Genomic DNA, 24,293 nt, shown 5'->3' with positions numbered 1-24,293 from the left:
ATAAACAAGTAATGGCAACAACAGTTTTAGTAATACATTTGATTAAGAAAATTAAGTGATGAAATAGTGAAAGATCCCTTTGGCTCAGGGAATATTTTGAGGTATACAGTTTTTTATTCTTGTATAATATTTGTTCTTTGTATCCTCTTCCATCTCACATCAAACAGTTTAGCTAGACTCCTAATCCTATGATTTATTATCTCCATTTTATAGATTTCATTAATTGTGTCCTTCCATTTGCTTGGTTGTAGTGCCGCTGGTTCCAGCCAGTTTTTTGTTATCTGCTTAAGTGCCGCCACTCTTAAAATTCTAAAGAGATACTTATCAATGTATTGAGAGAGCGGCTGTGGTGTTCTACCAAGTAATAATTGCTTGGGCCCCAAAAGGACTGTGCACTGAAATATGGTGTCCACAGCTTCACTTATTTCAGTCCAATATTGCTGCAAAACCAGACAGGAAAAGAATATATGGCTGTAGTTGGCCTCTACCTCCCCACATCTTCGCCAATACCTTGGTGTTACCTCAGAAGAACACACTGCTTGAATAACAGAATTAATGAACTTGTTGTTTTCCATGTATTATAACTTACATATGTCCTTCCATATTTCTGGTGATATAATTGTAATTCAGTTCCTTCTCCCAACTGGTGATTGCTTTGATTTCCTGACTTCTAGATTCTTCATACACAATGCGATAAATCTGACCTTGTATGTTTTTTGTGTTAGCTCTATTAGATGCACTTGTTTTATTTAGTCCTATTTCTTTTACAACGTAACTTCACATTTGTAAGTCATTATAAAAATTAAATTTTGATAGGTTATATCGTTTTGATAGATTCTCAAATGTACCTATTCCTTTATCTGTGACTATCTGATTATGTAGGGTCAAGCGTTTACCTGCCCAGTTTTTAACTGGTGTTGCTGTTTAAAGTTGGTTTAAATTCCCTGTCCATTGCAATCTCTCTCATAAGTATTAGATCCTTTTGAATATCCTTTGGTTTTGTGTGTTTTTTATCCAGGCCATTACTGTATTTTTATACATGTGTTTTCAATTTTTCTAATGTCCTTAGTAGTCATTTTAGCAGATATATTGTACATGTTCCAATGTGTACCCATTTGTAGAATTTCTTTTTCTTTCCACTTTGCTGAATAGTTGCATAACCAGACAGTGATTGGTTTAATTAAAGCGGCATAATAGTAATTGATTAAATTTGGAAGAGCCAGTCCCCCATGTAGTTTGGTTGATTTGATCACCTTAAGTTTTATTCAAGGTTTTCTTTCTCCCCAAATTAATGTATTCATAATTTTATGCTATTGGTAAAATTTGATTTATCTATGTTTTTGGCATAAGAATTGGCAAGTTTTTAAATAAAAACATAAATCTTGGTAAACATTTGCTTCAATGATCTCAATTCTTCCTGTTATTGTTAATGGGATCAGTATTCATGTTTGTAAATCTTGTTTAATTTGACTCTCAAAATCCCCATAATTATATTGATAAAGCTTATTAAAATCATTATAGATGGTCACCCCTAAATATTTCAGTTTAATTCGGTCCCATTTTGTTTAGATTTAATAGTTTGCAATATTGGCCGCCCACTTACCATTGCTTCTGATGTACCCATATTTAGTCAGACACTGTCCTAGATTGTTTTATTTCTTCCATAACTACCTCCAGTGATTGTGATATGTCAGTTAGGTAAAAGATCAAATCATCCACATAAATTGCTAGTTTGTTCTTTTATTGTACCAATACCAATCCTTGTATTTTAGAATTGTGTCTCATTTTCACTGCAAATGGTTCCATGGCCAAAATTAAGAGGGTCTCCCTGCCATATTCCCTGAAAGAGACTGATGGGATCTGAGATTATACCATTTACTCATGTTCTTGCCTTTGGTGTATTATATATCATTTTTAACCAAGTGATAAATTTATCATTGAGGAAAACATCTTTCCATCAAGTCATCAAGAGATGACTTTATTACCGTTTCCAACACTTTAAATTTTAATTCAAACTGAATGTTGGTTGCATATTGTGTCATAGATTACTTAATATCTTGTATATGTTGCTCTTCCTGATTTTTTGATTGCTTCTAGTACACCATGAACAACTCCATCCTCAAAAAAAAAATGATCGCATACATTTAGCCTCACCTGCTGCTGTTTGATTATTACCTGAGTCACTGCAATACCTGCCAGCTATAATGCACTTACTGCTACATGAACATCATGTTGCAGATGCACTGAAGACTGGGATATTAACATGAGTTTTGTGTATTTTCTTTTTTGTACATGTTTTTGTTGTACATTTTCTGCTTGTGCTTGAACTGATCAAGGATCCAATGGATTTACTCAAGAAAACCTGTCCCTCTTCAGACAGTGACTGATTGGTACCTTCTTTGACTGCATGATAGGCTCACATATGCTGGCACATGAGAGGGTGGGCTGACAGAGAGAGAAGGCTATAGGGAGGCTCCAGAATGCAGGAGATGGGGAATGAGTCTGGGTGGTTGGATGAGGAGGATTATGGTGATGAGGATGAACTTGAAGGTGAAGATGATGAGGCCAAGCGCAAACAGATGCAGACAAGACTTAGAGATGAAAGGGTTTGATCTTCAGCAGGAAAACTTGCTAGACAAGAGGAAAAAAGAGCTGCCATGGCTACCCTAAACTTGTGGTAGATGATAGTCAGAGGGAAACAGTGGCAGCCACAGAGATCAGCACAAGGACACGATTGTAAGATATGTACAAAACACACTCAAATAATTCAAGGAATATGAAAAAACCTTATGTGTGTGTGTGTGTGTTCATGTGAGAAGCAGCTGAGCTTCCCTCATGCAGTGTACTGGACTGGCCCCAGTGAAGAGCAGCCCAAGGGATCAGCAGATACTCTACGCTCTGGCCAGGACACAGGACTATATACTGAGCACTCCCTTCTGTGTTGTTTATAGATTCCAAAATAATATATTGAAGGTAGAATTCTTTTTTTTTTTTTTTTTGTTTTGTTTTTTACTTTATTTTATACAGGATGCACTGCGCAAAAGGAGATAGAGTCTTGGACACTGTACTTCTCTGCTCCCTTTACACATAGGGATGCTTTCATCTCTGTTTTTCCACTCAGTAGACCACTGCCATTGTTCCAAACCAATCCATACATATCAGATTGTTATTTGTATCTGCACTATTAAAAGGTTCAAACTGGGTTATGTGGGGAAAACAGAAAAACAGAATCAGAAACAAAAACAGAAGAACCTGACATGGACATGTGCATTTGTTTTCATATTGGCAATTATCTTTCATAGCCAACTAAAAAGGCACATGGAGTTACACAACAGTCAAATCTTGGAGCTCTTGTATTTGACCTCTATACTCTCCCATTTGCTGAAATTATCTAATTAATGCTCTTACTTATAAAGGACCCATTGACCCATTGCTTCGAGCAAATGATTGGAAGTGCCATTTTTTTCTGAATTGGGATATATCTTCTTTGTGCCAAAAAAGAAACATTGAAAGTTACTGCTCATCTAGACTCCCTATCACTGAAACCCCAAATCAGATACCTGGTGCAATTATGGATTTACAGTTGAACAGCCACATCATGAGAGTTACAAAAACAGACCAGACCAGATTACCAAATGAAAACATTGCAAGAATCAGAGAGTTTATGTCCCAACAAGATTTAGAAAAATGCCTATTTCTGGTAGTTTAGACTACTATAATGCTTTTCACAGGTCTCTAAAAAAGATCTCAGGTAGCTACAGCTGATTCAAAACAGCGCTGCTTGAGCGTTAACAAAGGCCAAGAAAGCTGAGCAATTTTTAATAATTCTTCCAGTCTGTTTTTCTGTTATGTTGTGTTGGTATGTTGCTGTTATTGTGCTGGTGTTTTAGTTTGAATGTTTTATTTAAAGCACAATTACCACCTATGCAGTTGTGCTAAACAAATACATTTCCTTGCCTTGAATATGCTTTTGTACACCTACAAGGCCTAATCTCTGTTTTGTTGGTATCTCTATTTACAGATTTTTTTTTTCATTGCCACTGAATATGCCATTAAATATATTTCATTAAATATATTGCCTTTTTCTGAAGATCAAGTTTGGGTGCATTTAATTAGTCCATCGCAGAGGTTTATCAAATGTTAGTTTTATTAAAGGCTTATTGGTACATGGCCCACTGTGCTCCTCATGGGAGATCAGCACATAGCTTTTTTGAAATTATTATTAAATTTCTTAGATTTGTTTTACTAGAAAAAAGATATGGATAATTCCTAAGGCAAGTGAAGTAAGTGCTGGAGGAAAAGGAGAAGAATGCAAAACTAATACTTAATTTATTCTTTTAATTTACATTCATTTACATGATAGCTTTTGGTATCCGGGCTTGGCAAACAGTAGTTAAAGTAAGTTGAGACAAAATTACCCATATGAGCTGTTTGTTGAGGATTGTTGCTCACATAGAACCCACTTGTAGCTCAATTTAGACCTATTAGCAACCACACTGGCAGACATACAGTACATGGAGCCCATATGGGTTGCCCAAACTGAGCCAGCCCCTCACAAACCTATCTAACGAACCTTTCTGTTTCCACAGAAAGCATTTCAGTTGTGTTTTCCAGTCATCCATCTCAAGTGCATCTGACTGAAGGGATATACTTCCATTTTAATCAATACAGCTGTCTACACAGGTCACATAACGGGTCGCGCTATACACACACGTGGGTGAACCAAAGCGTATTTTTATGCTTCAAGTTTTTCTCTGTTTTACTCACATAACTACAGTGATTGTGTGTTGGGCTCTAAGTGCTTTTAAAATGCAGGTGACCCACACTCAGTACTGTGCCTGTATGCATCCTGTGCAGACACATAGACCCAGCACTGAAGCTGCTGCTGCTGCTGCTGCTCTACTAACATGCTGCTCATGCTACACCTCCTGTGTAGACACTGTGTAAGTGTGGCCCACATGGACATGTTGACTGGGATGTTTGTGACTCCTTGCTCTTTCAGTTTTAACCTTTTGAAAATATCACCGGGCATACACACTGGGCTCTATTTCCTGGAGGAGCAAAACCAGTACTAGTGCAAATATACAGTATGCAATTTTCCTAGTGCGCTATTCAGTTTTCATGTGTCTGTACCTGTTTAGTAATTTCCTGGCTCCAAATGAATGTGTTTACACTTAGGTGGAGACGCCATTGAGGCTTACCAAACTTGCCAAAGGTCACCAAATTGCAAAAATGTGCTGGTCACGCTCATGTGTGCTGGAGATGAAGCTTGCATTTGCACCGTATTTCAAGAAAATGGAGCCCATAGAAAAAATTGACTTATGCATGTTTAACGCCCACATGCATTCGTCATCACATCCCTCTCCTCCTGCCCCATGATGTGACACAGTGAGTCCAGTCTGAACTGCTCTCCCCGAGTGAGGAGCTGGTCGCTGGCGAACACAGGGGTGGGGGGCAGTGGCAGCAGCCATCCCGCCGGTGCCCCCAAAGACAAAAAAATACAGTGAAAGTGCCCTCTCAGGTGCCCCCACAGTATGATAAATTGCCCTCTAAGGGGCCCCCACAGTCTGATGAAATGCCCTCTAAGGTGCCCCCACCGTATGATGAAATGCCCTCCAAGGGGCCCCCACATTATGATAAATTGCCCTCTAAGGGGCCCCCACAGTATGATGAAATGCCCTCTACGGGGCCCCCACAGTATGATAATGTGCTCTCTAAGGTGCCAGCACAAAGGAGAAAACATACCAAAATTTGGCAATGACTGTTTTAGTTATGGGTAAATCAGGATGAAATGCCCTATTGAGAGCCACTAAATGTGACAATCTGGAATGAAGTTTCCTCATGGGTGCCCTTTCAGTGGAAGAAAATGTGCCCTGTAAAGAACCCGCAAAAACAAGAAAATGTGCCCTTTGAATGAAAAGGATGTAATGTACTGCCCTATGAGTTGCCATTGTAATAATCTTTTAGGCCTGTCCAAAGCCCCATAACATGTTTGACAATATGCTAGATGGATAGTAGCTAGCCAGCTAGATACATACTTAGCCATCACTATACTTAATATTTGGAACAAACTAGAAATCAACCTTGTGGTAAAGTCTTTGAGGAAATCATTAGATAATTCGAGTATTCTTTACTCAAAATGCATTTACAATCCTTTGGCTTGGTTTAACTTGCACTTGATAAGAGGGAGATCAGCTTTGGTTAACCTACGATTACAGAATGCCAAGCAGATATATAAAATTTAAGACAATACAAAAGAATCTGCAAAATGCAGATAGAGGCAGCAAGGAAGGAGATGAGAGAGATAAAGGTACATTTGCCTTAGCCATTAACAATTAGATGGGATGCCCAGTAGAAGTTAAACCTGTGCTTAGGCATGTTAAAAAAGTTTAAGATATTTATCCTGTCATGAAACTTATGAAATCTGGAAGAGAATCCTTTGAGTAGCCCTGCTAACAGAGAAAAAAAAACAGAGAGGTAGGGGTAAAAATATACATGACAAAAGCAAGCGTGCTAGTGCAGTTCTAGTGCTGTATGTCAGTGCCTTATCACCCCAAGTAACTAGAAAGGCATGACAAATGACAGGGCTGCCAGTGTGTCCAGGATGTTTGCCAATTCTATGACAAAGAGAGAGACAGTATTGTTACTGAACTTGAGGTGTTCCACTCTTCCTATGCCCTTCCTACCAGCAGTGTCCAAGCTATGCTTATGTGCCTTAAAGAAAATGATGTGGACACAGCATTCCCAAAGCTTACAAAACTCCTCAAAATATATGCTACATTACCAGTGACAATTGCATCTGTCGAGCAATCATTCTCCAAATTGAAGATATCAAGATCCAGCTTAGAAACAGGTGTGGAGAAGGAAGGCTCTCAGATCTTCTGCTGCTGTCCATTTAGACAGACATCCGAATTGACCATTACAAGATCATTAACATTTACAGACTCATGACCAAAAGAATTCTCCTTTTCATTTCACCAATCTTGCTTCTCACTTGCCTGACAAGACTGTTCAAAACAGCTAGTTCTCAAAATATTAATAGTTCCATGTTTTTACTGTAGATGTGCTTGAGAAATAAACATTTAAAACATTACCCATTCCCTGTATTTTATTACAGAGATGTTTGAAAAAATAAATGTTTAAAAAGTAGTTCCTTTTTAATACAGAGATTATGTTTTCATATATGCGGAATCACCCTATAAAATGTTCATCTTAACTGGGGATGTAGCCTTTTTACTAAAAGTGCATCGTTGTTCTCTGATGATAGGGGCCCGCTGAATGTATCAGGTGCCCTTTATATTTCTTTGCCCCTGCCCCTCAGCCTGAGTCCGTCACTGGAGCTGGTACTTGTTGTTTGTTCTCCTCTTCTATCTCAGATTGGTAAACACAACTGGTGTCTGTGCTCTGCATGGGAATCAGCCGGAGCACCCGCTCAGCTCTGTCTGCTTGGATTAATCCTTAACAGGTCAAGGTCAGACACATTACAACAATGCCAGCCCGGTAATAAGCATGTCTGAAGATTTTGCGAGCTCTAATTTAATTCCTTGAGCGTTATGTGAAGCAGTTGAGGGACAGAAAAAGAGAGAGAGAGGGGTGAGAGGAAAAGAGAGAGAGAGAGTGAGAGGGAAAGACAAGAGGTGAAACAACTCAGTAGCTGAATTAATGGCAGGCTGCCGCAGGACCTCGTCACTGCACCGCTAACAGTTTTCCTCTCTAACAGCGTCCGCACATCTGAATGTGGCAATCAGCTTCATTGGAGAATTAACAAGAGCATTAGAGTGGAGGACACAAGCAATCAGTGTCATCTAAGTTTGTCGTGTCGCCATGCCAAAATAAAGCATTAGGGCTTGTCTGATCCTACTTCAGAGAAAAAACATTTCGCAGACAGCAAAGATACAAACAGTGGGAGCAAAGCTTCAAGAAAAATTATTTTTAAACAAAGCATGATGTTGATTTAACACAGGGAGACAAGACCATGCATTTGCTGTTAGTCTTATGGGACCTCTGCTCTGCCTTGTTTCTTGTTGTTTCTATGAATTGTAATGGCCTTATACTGTATATCCTGGTAGGCCAAGGTTGTTAGCAGAGATCGCTGCTGGAAATTGAAATTCTCTTGTTAGGTTTCAGGAGTTTTTGGGAGGAAGGGTATGTCCATGCTATCATTTCATATAAGAAGAAACTAAAAACACTGCCTTGCGGTTGTATGCCTCTGCCAACCAGTCAAGTTGCAGTTTACATCCATGTCTGTCCCGACTCATATAATATTTGTAGTGAAGACTGATGGAATTTAATAAAAGGTATGAAGTGTATATTCCCTTTATGTGTTTACATGCTTGGTGAGTAAAGCTGATTCTGATAGAACACAAAGTTGTAGCCATGACAGTAGACAATGCTTCAGATATGGATGTTGCTACAAAGAAGCTATGTTGTATTATAATGATAAATAAATGTGTCTTGCCTTCAGGTGGTTAACAAGCTACGAAGGAGTTTGCTTTTTTATGCAACCCTGTCAATCAAATCGTCAGAGTCAAGCTTCATTAGCATCTCTTTCTCCGTCCGTCAGTTGATTGATGTGGGTGAAACTTGAAAAACAATTCCAGTGTGCTGGAATTTGGGCGTCTGAAAAAATCATGTTGAGCATCCTCTGAAGCCACACTTGCACCTGCTGCTCCACTCCCCCTTCCTGCTTCAGTTGTCTCTGGTAATTCACTTCCCAAGGCTTTTTGTTGTTTATTGTCAGTTTCTACCACAAGTCCAGTGTCCAAGTCTGATTCTTCGGCCTCTTCCTCTTGTTTGTTTCCCTCGTCATCTTGTTTGTCTCCCATGGCTCTGCCACAAGTTCAATTCTGGGTTGTTGGCCACGCTAACATTAGCACTGCTAGCTGTTATTAATTTTAATTAATAAATCTGTTATTCCTGCAAATTTTTCACCCTCAGCCAACAGAACGTTCTTCGTTTTTTCTCTCTTTTTCTCTGCCCGCCCCCTTTTTTTTAGCCTGGCGTAAATTTCATACCCGCTCAATTTCCGGTTTCTGCCCTCACCTGACCTTTCCACTAGCTACATCGAGGGGATCATGGGAGAATGTGTTTAATAAAAGGTACAGTTGGACCGATCTTAAATGTTTTGGGCTGCATGCAAAAAATAACATTTTGAATAAAAAATCATCAAAGACAAAATCATTAAAAAAATTATTATTATTATTATTATTATTATTATTATTATTATTATTATTATTATTATTAATAATAATAATAATAATAATAATAATAATAATAATAATATCAATGCAATGACCCATTCAAACGGCCCATGGTCGGCAGCCCTTCTGGCATTTGCCCAATTTCCCGATGGTCAATCCGTCACTGGCCTCCGGTCATGGCTCGCGTCGGTGTGGAGGCATAAAAAAGACTTACAGATTCTGAATGCTTTGCTCGAGAATTGAGAGAGACACCTGAGGTCTTGAGAAAAATAAAATGATTGATTGGTTCCAAACACTCATGTTGAACTGGAGACAGTAGGGCCCTGAAGGTGTTCAGTCAAAATGTTAGTAGAGTGTGTGGGTTGACTTTCTTATTCAAAGCTGTGAGTAACCGGCTGCATCTCAACTCACATTGAGCAAAACTACAAGGGTCTTGCTCTACCTAGTGATGAGAGGCTGGCAGACAAGTACAGTAAATACAAGGCTGTAGCTAACCCAGTCACAAAAAAATCTCACACACAGATTCTCAGTCACATTAGTAAAGCACATATAATATATATAATATTAACTGTAATCAGTTAATATTGATTATGAAGCAATGTAATTGATAATTTGTTCAGGTAAATTCCTTTAGACATCAATAATATGACTTCCTCACCTCATGCTTCAAGGACTGAATTTCATTAAGCTGATTTCTTGATTGATGATATAAGACAAAAAGGCAATGTAACCCACATGGCTTAAAAAATGTAATGTCACCTGCTTCAGGGTATTTTCATAACACAACAGCTTCAGGATTTTTCTTAATGCAATTGTCTATTACGTATACCACTGTACACTGTACAATATATACCTAACTGATGTAGTTGATTTGTGTGCATGTAAAATAAGTGAAAATATTTTTTATCAAAATTACCAAACTGAAAGAGTACAAATGCTTTTTGTGCTTTCGTGTTATTTTTTATACTGTTAGGATGTCAGATGTCTATGTTAAACATGATCAAAGGTCCAAACCTTGAGGTGAACAATATGTAAAAATGCTCCCTGACAGTCAAAGGCTAAGGCTTCAGACTGCACTGAATTTGCAATGTTACCACAACTTCCTCCTTGTGATGACATCAGATTGTTTGCCTATGCCCACAAATAGCTGTCTGTTCCATAACCTTTGTTGTTAAGGTTGTTCCATGGATTGTTCACATTGCCCACTCACACATTTTGAACCAGATTTCGGCTTGAACATGTTATATGGATGTATTTGAGAAGTTCTATTTCAAGTGAAGAATGAGTAAAAAAAGTGAAATAATACTACTATTCTTTGTTTATGGAGCCTCACAAGCTGCCAGAAATCTGCCAAGATGCAACTTCCGGTAGCTGGCCAGTCAAAGCAGAGTGGGCTCATTGGGAGGGGAGCCTTAAAGAGACAGGAGCTAAAATGGCCTGTTTCAGAAAGAGGCTGAACTGAGGGGCTGCATAAAGAGCCAGTATAAGACAATATAAGGAATTTTTTGAACTGTAAATAATGCAAAGATATTCCAGTAGAGCCCCTAAATATTAATACAGACCTGGAGATGTGCATGATACGTCCCCTTGATGTATAACTTAAAATAACACAATTGTCTAAGTATGTGCACATAGGCATAGTAGTGACAAATGAGGTCTGTCGCCACACACTAATGTAAATGACCAAAAGGTCCTCAACCACAAAAAGGTCAGAGTTGTTTTCTCATCTGATGTTGCTATGGTTAAGTTATTATTAAGTTTAGGTTAATAAAAGTACTTGGTTAAGGTCAGTGAAAGGTCATGGTCGTAGTTAAGAGACCAATATTGTCTGTTTGTGAGAGACAGGACGCAAACCCCAGTCTCTGGTGTATTATTCAGACACTTTGCATGCCAATCCATTCACTCTTACCTCTACCGCAAAGATTTTTCAGCAGGATAATAACATCATGCTGGTTCCACCTTTGCTACTGAACATATGTCATTTGAACAAATAACCATTGCTGATCATTTTTAAAAAAGAATAGTTATTATCAGCACGGATGCAAGAAGTTGTAAACACGGGAATTTCTAAGCTGTTATTTTGGTGAGGGCAGTCACAAATAACATGAAAATGCCTCAAACCGTACTAATGATGGTTAATTTAGACACACTGTAGCATGTGCCATGTGTTTTTAATTTTTGTGAAAGTGCAACTAATTGAAAAGAAAAAGAAGAAAAAACAAACAAAGAAAAAAAAAAAACATACTAACAAACAATCAATATATCCATACCAGTAATGATGTGTCTGAACACAGTATGTAGTGCTCCCGCAGGGGCCAGCCAACCATTTCATTTTAAGGCCACACATGCACCACAGTAGCAGACATTCATCATAGAGCAATGGGAGGTTATGAACCCTGGGAGAAAAGAGCATCGTAGATTACACACATGCACACACAGGCACACTTGATACATATTACACAAACAGATGCATGATAAACACACACACACACACATATGCAATGCCTACACATACATTCCTCTTCATACACTACTCATACAAAGACACAGACACAGCTGTGATGCCAGTGTAACATAGGAAAAAACAAATAGTTGCAGCTGCTAGCCATATAATGACACCCTGTTGGGTTACTGTGACAGTAATAGCCCTCCAAGCAGCAGTGGGATATTATGGCTACTCACAAAACACTATGAGCAGAAGAATTTTCTACATCTAGACCCAGACGCTACAGTAGGTAAACATGTGGAAGACCTTTTGCATTATTAAAGTTTTATAGCTCAACTAAGGTCAATCAATCAATCAATCAAAGTTTATTTGTCACATGTAATCATATAAAATACAGTCACAGTGAAATGTAATCCTGCCAGTTCCTTCAATTTGTTCATTAAAAAGAGTTTAAATAGAATGAGAATAGTAATAAATATAATGGAGGGAGGGGGAGGATTCTCCTAGCCTTATTCTTGCAGCGCCTGGTGTAAATATACTTTAGGCAGGGCAGACAGAGCATCGCCTATTATATGTTCAACCAAATTAACCACTCTTTGCAGGGCCTTGCAGTCCTGTTTGGTGCTGTTTCTGTACCAGGCAGTGGTGTTCCCTGTCAGCACGCTCTTGATGGTGCGGGAGTAGAAATTCCTCAGTATAGTAAGGGATACCCAGAATTTCCTCAAGTGTCTGAGATGAAACAGTCTTTGCCTCGCCTTTCTCATCATTGAATCCGTATGCAGCACCCAGGTCAGGCCCTCGGTGTGCATTTATCTTTTCATATGCTAAATTTACATTGGATACTCTAAGCTCAAGAAGCTGTTTTGTGTTTTGAGGATCACTCCCTGAATTTATTAAGTGGTCCACGATGACTCCTCAGCATTGTACTGAAATTTAAACTAGGACTAAAAAAAAACTCTGACCAGCAGGACTCATTTATTTATGAAGCCTCCAATAATCACTTTAAACATAGAGTAAAGGTTTTGACACCGCTGTTGCTCTTGAAATCATTCATTCCAAAATACATGGGTAGGGATTACCAGTGTTTTTAATAACAAGTGGAATTTATACACTGAGAGAACAAATTGTCTACCGGAGGTCTCAGATTATGTAGTAGGCAGAGTTAAATTATCATATACAAAATTACATTAAATTAGGGTTTTGTTGGAGCCAACACATCTATGTTTATTTACTTATCAGATGCCTTATTATTTAGTATGTATGGTATGTACATTGCAGAAACTAATAAATAAGATAGCATCCATATAATGTGAACATGGCATCAGAGCCATTTGTCTTTATCTATGAGTACACAATGTTTTCTATGCCTATGTTTGGACTTTTTAAAGAAATTTTTATTTCATGTGAATTCTCGAAAAAACAATGTTTATTATGTTTTGTTTGACATGATGCTGCTGTTTCTTTCTTTTTTCACATCTGTGCTGAAGAACTGGGATGATTAAATAAAGGTCAGAACAAAGATGTTTCAAATGAAACAAAACAATTAGTGATTTGATTGTTTACCACTAAACTGTGTTATATGTTACTGAAATTATTCCGTATTTAGTAGGCAATTGCTAAGTTTGATGTTTAGTTTTATAAACTAAGTGTTGACAAATGCAAAGCATAGCTCATAGCACAAGGGATTTAAACAACTTACAACTACAAGATACTATTCCCTTTTCTCCAGACAGGCAAAGATGGCAAAGCTATATTTTTAACTTCCATAATGGAGGTGTTTTTTTTTTCCATGCACAGAAACTGATCCCTTTACATAAATCCATTTTGAGAGCGCATTCAGCACTTACACCTTGTGAAAAGTGCCGGCAGCTTGAGTAATAGCTTGGCACATCTTTCTTATGACACAGAACAGGCGTTATAAAAGCTACTTGATAGGTATGGTAATTGCTGCCAGCCCAAAGACTTGAAGACGCCAGCCTTGATTCTTTAGGAGGTGTAGAGATAAATAAGCCTCTTTTAATGAGAATCTAAGTCACGCTGAGCTTATACACTCATGCTCAAGCAACACAACTCTTCCTCTGTAGGGATTACACTTTGTGTAGTTCTTCTGTTAAACACGGCCATTCATCTCCAAAGGTGTCTGGTGTGAGTGACTGAGGTTATATTGTTGCTCATGGTGCACACTACACTGGGATTGATGACTTAAGCCTCATAGAATTGCCCTACATAGGTGACCAGAATGACCCCACATATAAATTATTCAGAAGTGTGTGTACGCCTAAGTCTTCATTTATTATCATTTCAGAATTTCACTGAAAAGCCTCATGTGTTGTGTATTATTGCTTTTTCTCAGACAACAGGTCATGAATGAGTGTAAGCAATATTTTCTTATTGTTCTATCGTGCATTATAAAATCTTAATGTTAAAGTCATATCTTTATTTATTCTTTATCTTTAATTTATTCATGTATTTCTCAGTTCTTGGAGGAGAACATTATACCCATTTAAATTTGATCGAATAGAGTAATTGACTAAAACTGCTGTCGAGAACCTATTAAATGACCATCAGTTTCAGGAGGTTCATGGGCCCAATATGACAGACAGTCAGCAGAGACGGAGGCGAGTTGTGCTTGCACATGATAAGACTCACTGAGCAGAGCCATAAAAGTTGTCTGGCTGATGATGACTGACAACCACAAATCAAAGAGATACACTAGATTGCACAAACCACAGAAACATGGGTGCTGTAACACACAGACGCACACACACACACACACACACACCCACAACATGTTGAGTCAATATGCTCCTCATCCAGATTCTGTATTGCTTTAGACGCTACCTCACTGCTGCCATTTATACAAGTCAGGAAATCAAAGACGCACGAGTCAGACTGGGCTGAACAGATGACAAAAGAGCACACACAGTCGAGGAAAATGTGAAGATGGAGGGCATTTCCTCCTAGTCTGGAAACAAAGGAAGAGTAGAATAAGACAGCGAGTGGCACTAAAAGACAAAGAAAGTAAAAAGGCAGAGAGAGACAGAAAGAAAAAAGACACACGTGCGACAGGGAGAAAGGAAGATCCAGAGGCACTGGCTGAGTGATTGTTTGTGTCTCATCCTTTACCCCGATGGCACAGGACTCAATCAAATTCTCCTCATTCTTGACCATGCATTAGCCTAGCAAGCAGGGACCTTGTTTCACTCCCTCAATTAAATGCCCACCCGCACATAATTAACAACTGTTTTGTCCACAGATCAATAAAGGACCTGTTCATTAAAAGTCCCTTTGCTTCCTCAAAGATCCCCTTGCTTAGTTCACTATTGCATCTGAGGAGGTGGCAGCGCCTGGCAGAATTTCCATTCCGGTTTCATGTCTGTGGGTTTTCTTTTTTCTTTTTTTTTCAGCTGGTGAAAGATAGAGAAGGAAGTCAAAGGACTGAAAGCTCACAGAATGTGTGGAAAGCTTTTGAAACAGAGAGAAAAGACTTATGGGAACTTATTAGTTTGAATGTTAGAATCACAGGCGCTGCCCTAGTGTGGCTGTTTATCTCATAGTCATTATAATACAGCAATACAGGGGAAGCAACATGTACTGTAAAACAAGAACAGTGGGTTCGTGATTTATATCTTGGTAGCCCTTGTTAACAGTATCCAGCATTTGCCCCCTAAAGACTTCTTATTCATTTATTTATGGTTGAAGAAAAGTGCGGCGGCAAAGCAAGTTTAAAGGACGATTTCTACACATATATGCACCGACCATATCTATACGCCATGCTGTAATGATTTCCAATAAATGTCTGCATCAACTTCACAGCCTACAACCACCATCAGTGTTTAGAGATGCAAAAATACCTGTTTGTTGCTTCTTGAAAGATAAAAGATCAATAAACGCAACAGGAGCTGGATTTAACATGGAGCACGCCTGACTGCCAGCCACCTGCCATAGCTAACACACCAAATGATTAGACCAGCGGTTGCTTCAATCTCAAAGATACACACACACACACACACACACATACACACACACACAGTTTGCCCAATGTAATGAACAGAGTGCACTACGCTGTTGCGTCTCACCTCTCCCATCTGCCGTGGAATCACTGCATCTCTGGAGATGGCTAACAGGGTTTGAACACACAGCAGTCTCATACTGGGGTGTGTTTTTATTGTGTTTATAGGATTAGCCATCTGAAGCAGTATCTTCAAATTACAGTTTAACATCATCTAGTGTTTTTGCGCCAATGTAGCTCAAAAAAGTCTGACCATTCGTATCCTCTGTGGTATTACTTCTATAGTTCTGCTTTGTGGCTGTTTCTTTGTAACTTATTGTTGTTTAGTTTCTGTAGGTGACAGCCTTGATATGATAGTGTCACATGGTATTGACCGCAAATTGAATGACCAGGTAGCCTTCATAAGAACATATAACACATACCTATACACTATATGCTTTTAAGATACTCAGGCCAGGCTGCTCTTTCTCTGTATGGCCTTTTTATTAATATATATTTTCTTGTCCTTTACATGGTGCTTGTAAAATGCTATTCCATCTTTAAACATACTATGCTGATATTCTGGCCCATTCCCTGTTGTAAAAAAAAAAAAAAATCTATCTCAAGAGACTTAAATAAATAACTGGTCTCTCTCATATTGAATGTGATAGCAATGTAACTCTCCAACCTTGATCAAATATTATGCGATGTGAATGGTTGGTAGATACTGCAAGTGCTCACTGTATTTTTTCAAGCTTTTAGAGATTGTAACAATGCTATTCTCATTAGATTTCAAACTGTTGGATGCCAGCTACTGGTGATGAAGGTTTTTTTTATAATGATTACCTGTGTTTCATGAGTAAATACACTGTGATTAAATAGAATAGCATGTATATTGTATGTGGTTCTGTTGCATTGCATAAAGCATGTTATCATGTCTCTGCTGATTCAACAGTGCTCTGAAAACATGTTGCAAAATTAGAAAGCACTCAGAGAGCACATGCTGTACCTCTGCTAGGTCAGCACAAAAAAAGCTTTTTTTTAATAATAGAAATAGTTAGGAATGTCTAATCTGCATCTATATTTTAGCCTGCGATGGGAACAGGGGATTCATGCATCAGATTATTTTCATTCAAGTGAGAACTGTAGCTGATGGCAAAAGAAGAAAAACCTTAAAAAATGCTGTAAAATCTTTTAAAAAACTGGTTTGGGATCCACAGCAAAAACTAATCACTGGTTCCATGTCCCATGGCTTTATTTCCCATTAAATGTGATTGAAATCTGTTGTCTAGATTTTGAGATATCGTATTAACGACAAACTGACACACAGAGCTGATAACATAACCTCCTTGGCAAAGGTAATGAAAAAGATGCTGAATTAGACTGGCAACAATGTCTCATAAAACACTCTCTTTCTCTAAACATTTCATCTGTTTGTATATGAGGACCCAATTTTTCAGAGCCAATTTAGGATCATTCCACCCTTGGTCAGTCTTGCTTCAGATGGATTCCCTTGTGTAACATCTGGCAGTCTCTAGGCAGTGTGCATCCTCTATTCACTCCCTTGCTCATAAACTGGTGTAAAATTGCCCCTTTGAATCTTCTTCACAGCGGATTCCTCATTCAGAGAGAGAGGGAGCCATTCCCTGCACACAGTCAAATTCTTTTTTATTTTGTGTAATATGCTAAACACAGCCACATAAGTTCTCTCTGTCTGTTTCTTTAGACTGATGAATGTGGCAGAACGATTCTGAATTCCCCAGCTCCCAACGCTATGATGTGTGCCAGTCTCCTGGATTATAAGACACATGGAGGCATGTGAGCACACAAGCAGGAGCAAATGAACTCCAAAGCTTTAACACTCTCTCTCTCACACACACGGTTACAAATACGGCAGTGTACGCGCATAAACACACTGACAAGAAGAAACTCATACATGGACACATACAGGCATAGTGTAAATATTCAGACAATTTTTAAAGCTTGCACATTACACATTTCACTAAATTGAACTGTGGGAATTTGAGATTTGGAAAAGCCTCTAAAACCCCCCCTAACTCAGACATGCAGACTTTACAGTCATATTTTCATTTAAAGTTAATCCACATCTTTAGTTGTTAAACCCCTGGGGTTGAAGCAACATACTCAGAAGAATACTTCTCATCTCCAATCATACCAGTGCCCCCCCACCCCCCTTCAAAAAATAACTATTCCAAGGGCTAAATTTTAACATGAACTTATTTTAACAGTAGAACTGGTTAAAATCAAAATGCATATATTAAATCAATACGTACTATTTATGTTGGTCCGACGACTGTAAACAGAAATTTTACACATTGACCCTGCAACTCTAACAGCCATATCTATAAAACCAAAGGAGCAGGAAAAAAATAGCAATGTTTTGGCCTTGTTTGTTGATAATTTTTTGATAATACTGCAGTCAAAAAATGGACAAAAATAAATATACAGTCAGTCAGCCACATGGTATGATCTACTGCTGTCATCTGGCCAGCAAACGGTGCCACAAGGGTCACTTTTGTTGCTGTTATTGTTCAAGTTATTGTCATCAAAGCATGAGCTCTTGCGTGTATGTGTGATGGACTGTGTGTTTCGTTTCTCTGTGTGTGCAGTAAGTTTGGTTTTGATCAGCACTGAAGGATTTAAAGCTAGTAATACCGTATTCTGGCTTGGTACCAGTGACATACTTTTGACTAGTATAGCTCTTTGAACTGTAGAACCTCTGTGGGGTGAAAAAAAAAAAAGGAAATCACATGTAACATCCTCCTTTTGTATCTGGATACAGCTTTGAAGTCTACTGTAGGCTTTTGTTTGTTTGTTTGTGTGATGACAAAAGCTGTTGCTGAACCTTGTATAAACACGGAATGCATTTTCCTCCAGTAACATTTCACATCACTGGTAGGTATTACTGTATTGTGTGGGGTTTATAGAAGTTGGTTGGATATGCATGCGTGAAATCAGGGTAATAGGTGGAAAGGCACATTTCAGTTTAAAGGAATAGTTCATCATTTTGGGAAACAAGTTGATTTGGTGTCTTAGATGAGAAGATCAATACCACTCTTATATCTGTCTGTTAAATACAAAGCTACAGCCAGCAGATTCTTAGCTTAGCTTAGCATAAAGGCTGGAAACAGGGGGCAACAACTACCCTGGCTCTGTCCAAAGGTAACATATCTGCCTATGAGCAACTCTAAAGCTCACTCATTGACATGTTAAATCTGGTTTGTTTAATCCATAAAAAAAGCAAAGTGTAAAACCAGTAAGTTTTGCACTAGTTGCACTAAAGGTAAGGGAGGTTGCTAGTAAGTTTCTGTTTCTTTTTCATCCATCTATATGAGTGCCCTCTGTCAAGCTATGTATATATATGTATATATATGTATATATATATAGCCAGCCAGTTAGAGACACCTGCTGGTAATAGGAACAATTTAATCACCTCAATTGCTGATGTGTCCTGGCAGCAGCCTTGTGCCCTGTCAAAGTGTCCTTGAGCTTGACACTGCACCCCTACTGTGTCTGCTCGCTCATCACTCTACATGGCAGCATCAGACTAAAATGTTAATGTGCATGTCAGGTGTGAGTATCAAATGCTTCAGGTTAGGGGGAAACGAGAACTGTGGTGTTAAACGTTCACAGCGATAACCTACTGCTACATTAAAAGGCTTTCATCAAACATTATATATATATATATATATATATATATATATATATATAACATAAATGTAAATAACAAAAATACAAAATAACAGCAGAGTAGCAGTATTAGGCTGTTACTGGTAAAACAAATTTTGCTCATGTAGTCATAGTTTTTTGAATACGCTGATGAATACCAGCATGCACCACTTACATTAGGATGCGCAGCATCTTTCAATAACTTAATGAAATGCAGAGGATATCACCTTAATGAGTTAAGACTTTAGCTCAGTGAGCATGATTCACAATAAGACTAATTCCTGCAGGACATCCACAGGCTATTTTGGATTCCTACAGGGCATCTACGGGCTCTATGAGACACACACACACACACACACACACACACACACACACACACACACACACACACACACACACACACACACGCATACACACACACAAAATACAACAGCAGCAGCAAAACATCACCCCCGGATGTATCAGATTATACCATGCAGTACATTCAATTACATCTGATGGCAGATGGTGTAAACAAAATCAAACACACATAATCTCGATGATTGGATCCTTCGGTTAGATATTAACCCTGATATCCAAAGACCTGACACAGGACTAGACATATTAAGACAAGAAGCAGCCAGCGAGGGCTCTAAGCTGATGACTCAGCAGTTTTTGGATGTGGGGTAATCCAGAGCATGGGGAATACACATACAGTAGTGAAACCCAAATGAGGACAGAATATTGAGTGAATCACACATGGACTGGAAATAGTGTCTCTCTCCTTGTCTCCCTCTCTATTTAATCGACTTGGCTTTAACTAAATGACTTATTTTATTATGATAATCAAGTGGTGATTACCCCAAATGTAGTGCCGCTACTGTCTTGTGCATACAAACATGCTGTGGTTGTAATAGATTGATTAGTAATAATGGATCACATTAATGTATTTATTTAGAAAGAGATTTTGTTTGATTATATGCTACTCAGACTTGCCTATATGTTAATACCACCTCTTCTGTGCTTTAGGGAGGAATTATTTTCTTTATTAGGCTGAACTTTCTCAATCCAGACCTGTAATTTTATGGCCTGTCAACCAATTACTGTATGTTGTACTAGAATAAAGTCTTACGGCTGTTATCAACATTAATCATACAGGTTGACAATAAAATTATAGAGCTTGTATTTTTCTCTTTGTACTCTATGAACAATGTGTAGGATTATCTTATCTAGGCCAACGCATGCGTAAAAGTAGATAATTGCTGGGCAAATTAAACAGTCTGCTGGTCAGTTTACTAATGGTTGTCTTAACACTTTTTAAAATGATTAAAATGGAGAAGCTAAGCAGAACTTGTTACCTCATAGCCCATGGCATATGCAAATAACAGACTCACCATTCCTTTGCCAGATGACCTTGCTGCCACTCTGTGCAAATGATGGCTCTCAGGTCCTTCAGGTTGTCTTTACCACGCCATCCAGCATCAGTCTCTTTCACGCTCCGTGGCTCCTTTTCCGACTTCTGAAAAATAAAACAGACCCTGGAGTGAACTTCATTGTTTTTTCCCAGTTTAAATGAATAAATTCCCCAGTTAGATTTCTAATGGAAGGGTTAGTGGGCAAGCGGGGAGGTGGAAACAAGGAGGAGAGAAAGAGGGGGAGGCAATTTGCTAATGGAACATAGAGAAAAATGGTGTGGATGAAAGAAGAGGCGAAAAAAAAAAAAAAGATAACCTCGGTCTGTCTGGAGAGAGCCAGAGTGAGCTATAGGGCAGGAACTAAAGTGGTTTTAAAAAACACCATCATTAACTGTCATCCTCATCTCAGGTGCAAGGCTAGAGAGCGAGAGATGGAAGAGGGAAGCCAGGAGGGAGGAAGAGGAGGAGGTACTGTATTTGCCCAGCAGATCATTCAATAGCCTACAATCTCCATTTAATTACCTGCTTTACCTCTCCAAACCACCTCCTCCCTCTTCTCCCACTGCCCCTCGTCCTTTACCTCGACTGTAAGATACAGGGGTCCCTGGAGATTGTGGTGCAGCTATTTAACTCTGTTAATTACTGTCTAACTTGAATCTAATCAACCAAACTTTGTCCTTACGATGGCATTACAAAAAGCTCCTGAAACACCGTAACTGTGTATCCAGATTACAAGCCACAGACTCTGTCAGCAGGATGAAGCTCCAGGATTTAGACCTCTTAATTAAGGGGAACATTATTTACAATCTCTCTCAACTGGCTGGAGTGGAGGTCATTTTAACTAGAAGTTTGGTTGACTTAAAATGCAAGTGCAAACACAGTTCAAAGAGCTAGTTTATGAGCTCAGTTTATGTTGCAGCTATGAGACTTTCAGGGAATTTTACATAATGGGAAGAATTCAACAAATTGTGCAGATAGATTTTTCCAATCATACCTGGCGGACTAATCCACAAATAAATTCATTTCACATGCCTGAAATGTCTGCCTATCCATTGAATGTTCATTGATTAAAGTTTCTGTACCATATCTGAAATTTCATAAATTTTTTTTTTTGTAAAACTCTTTAATGCCTTTAAATGGCAATCTACTGCAGCCCAAAAACAGCCTCGCAACATATTCAACCTTGTGAAGTTTATAATGATCAATTTCTATCAGTAATTTGTTGTGTTGTTTATGTAGACTATATTTTATTCTAAGGAGCACAAAATATTATACATAAGCAAATACATGGTGATACACAAGTTGCAGAGGCTTGGTGTATGTACAAGAGCAATGACCCAGTACCACTGCTGTTTACATCATCATTAAAGACCACTGTGGGCGATATCACATGCCTGGTTAACCATGTCTTTCTAATAGCCTGTCGTGTTATCTGAGAATACAGGTGATTTTGATCAAGTGGATAAGTGGCCCTGGTCGATAAGAAACAACTAACAGTGTACAGGCACCGACAGACCCTGTTTGACATGATCAAGTGAGTGTGAGCGGAAACATTTATAGACACACTGCAAATGACAATCTGTTTCATGAGCAAGAAAACATTCTGTTTGTCCATTTAACACTACAACACTGTAATTAAAAAAGAAGTTAAAAAGGGAAATTAAAATAAGAGATCCTAACGAGAAAAAAGAAAATAGTAGGATCCTGGCACTTTTAACATATGTCAGAAAGTCAATATAGGTATTGAGATAAACACAAGTGAAAAATCAATTGGATAAATCTCAGTTACTTGGATCTGCCAAGAAAATCCTGTTTGTTTGATATTTTCTTCTCTTGCCCTAGTGGGCTTGTGTGGCACATAATAATGTTTGATAGACTACATGTTTAAACTTGTAAGCCAGGCTTGCTTAGGACATGGAGTTTTGACATTTAAGCATGATGAAAAGTCTACTTGTAGCGGAAAACAAAAGGAAGCTTCAGGAGATTATTGTTGAAAGGTATGTAGTACAGGGCCTTAAGGAGGTGCTGAAGCTTTGAGCCTATCATGAACAAACACCAACATGGTGTGGATTCCTCACTGGGCCTGCAATGTTTTGTTTTATAGGGTTTTTTTTTTTTTTTGCTTCTTAATCTTCCTGTCCTTCTCCTTATTCCTTTTGTCTCTCATTACTTTTACATGTTGCTGTGATGGTGAAGAGTCTTTCATCACTTCAGAGCATTTTAATGTATCAGTTCCCTATCCCCACAATGGCAATTTGCTATAGTTTTGTCACTGACTTCAAAAAAATAACAAAGCAGCCATTAAGTCAATGTGAAATCTTCAATAGATTTTCATACTGGTGGTGATGTTTGTCTTATATGAATGATTTTATTGTTAATCACTTGGTTGTCCCGTGTTCTTAAAATACCTCTCATTTTTAGGACTATTCAAGTAAATATACATATTTAGGATTTACTGACTCATTCCCTGGAAATGAACACTTACGTTACCCATAACCACTATATACCAAACCCAAATCTAAACCTCAACTTAAGCATCACTATATAATTAACTGAGAAAACAAGTGTCAACCACAACATTTAATGTTTTTTACCTCCTATCTGGACATAACCTGAGTGGAATTTATACTTTTAAACACATACAAACACAAGCACAAGCATATTCAGACAGTAAAAGCACTTCAGTGTGTTGCTTCTGTGTGGGAACATAGAGTCTTTCTCTGTCTAGTAATTTATCATCTGCTGCTGACATTGTTAAGTCCAACTAAAGACAGTAACGTATAATCGCCCAGCATGTTTTAGGACCAGTCAGATGACGGCACCTCCATGACACTCAAGTCAAATCATTGTTGGCCAAATCCAATGAATTAATGGTACGTTCTCTGTTCAAAATAAATTTGCAGAGTTAAGAGGGACAGCACTGGGGTTAATGTGCAAATTTAGTTATTAAGAAGTCTTTCTCTGTCTAGTCTGGGGAAGATAGCTTTGTTGCAGACTTTCCTCAAATAGATTTGTAAAACAAGAAAGTGCTGTATGTTCCGGGGGGACTGTGTGTTACAAACAAGGATGGGGCAGCAAAGGAAAACATTTGTCCAGAACAAATTAATTTTACTGAGATGGTTCCCAATGCAGTTTAACACAGTCTAAAAAGATGTTTTCTACACTTTGACAAATGGGACACTTATTATTTAGTTTATAAAGAACATTTTGGCTTTACACGAACACAATTTTAAAAAACTCATATACAGTAGATTTCATTATCAGAAAAATCCTAATAAAAAAGGAGGGCGAAACACAAAGAAAGTGATCTTTCACGTCTTGCATCTTTATCCCCCCCTTAGGTATTTTTTCTTTCGTTGAATTAATCATGTAGGCCCCCCTTGAGAGCATGGGACATGGTCTTCTGTGAAGCAAATCCCATGCAGCCTCTCCACCTCCCAGTGTGTATTTTTTGCTGCATACTGTGGCTCTGGGGGAGTTTTACACCAATTCCCAGCAGGCAGGAGTCTATTTATACAGGATCCTAAAACACGGTAGCTACAACCCCCCGTCCCCCTCACAGCAGCAGCTTT

The 24,293-nt window shown here is 38.5% G+C and overlaps 1 protein-coding gene across 2 annotated transcripts in view; it reads right to left on the bottom strand.

The window, feature by feature from the left end:
• Positions 1 to 24,293, bottom strand: part of LOC121894715 (cadherin-22) — a 180,782-nt gene that overhangs the window by 114,017 nt on the left and 42,472 nt on the right. For both annotated transcript variants that reach the window (XM_042407515.1, XM_042407514.1), the window contains one exon: positions 20,701 to 20,825. The gene's annotated coding sequence lies outside the window, so the exon portion shown is untranslated. The remainder of the gene's footprint in view (positions 1 to 20,700; positions 20,826 to 24,293) is intronic.

This window comes from Thunnus maccoyii, chromosome 3 (genome assembly GCF_910596095.1).
Source record: "Thunnus maccoyii chromosome 3, fThuMac1.1, whole genome shotgun sequence".
NCBI classification, from domain to species: domain Eukaryota; kingdom Metazoa; phylum Chordata; class Actinopteri; order Scombriformes; family Scombridae; genus Thunnus; species Thunnus maccoyii.
Note: the sequence above shows the minus strand (reverse complement) of the source record. Positions and strands in the feature narration are given on the sequence as shown.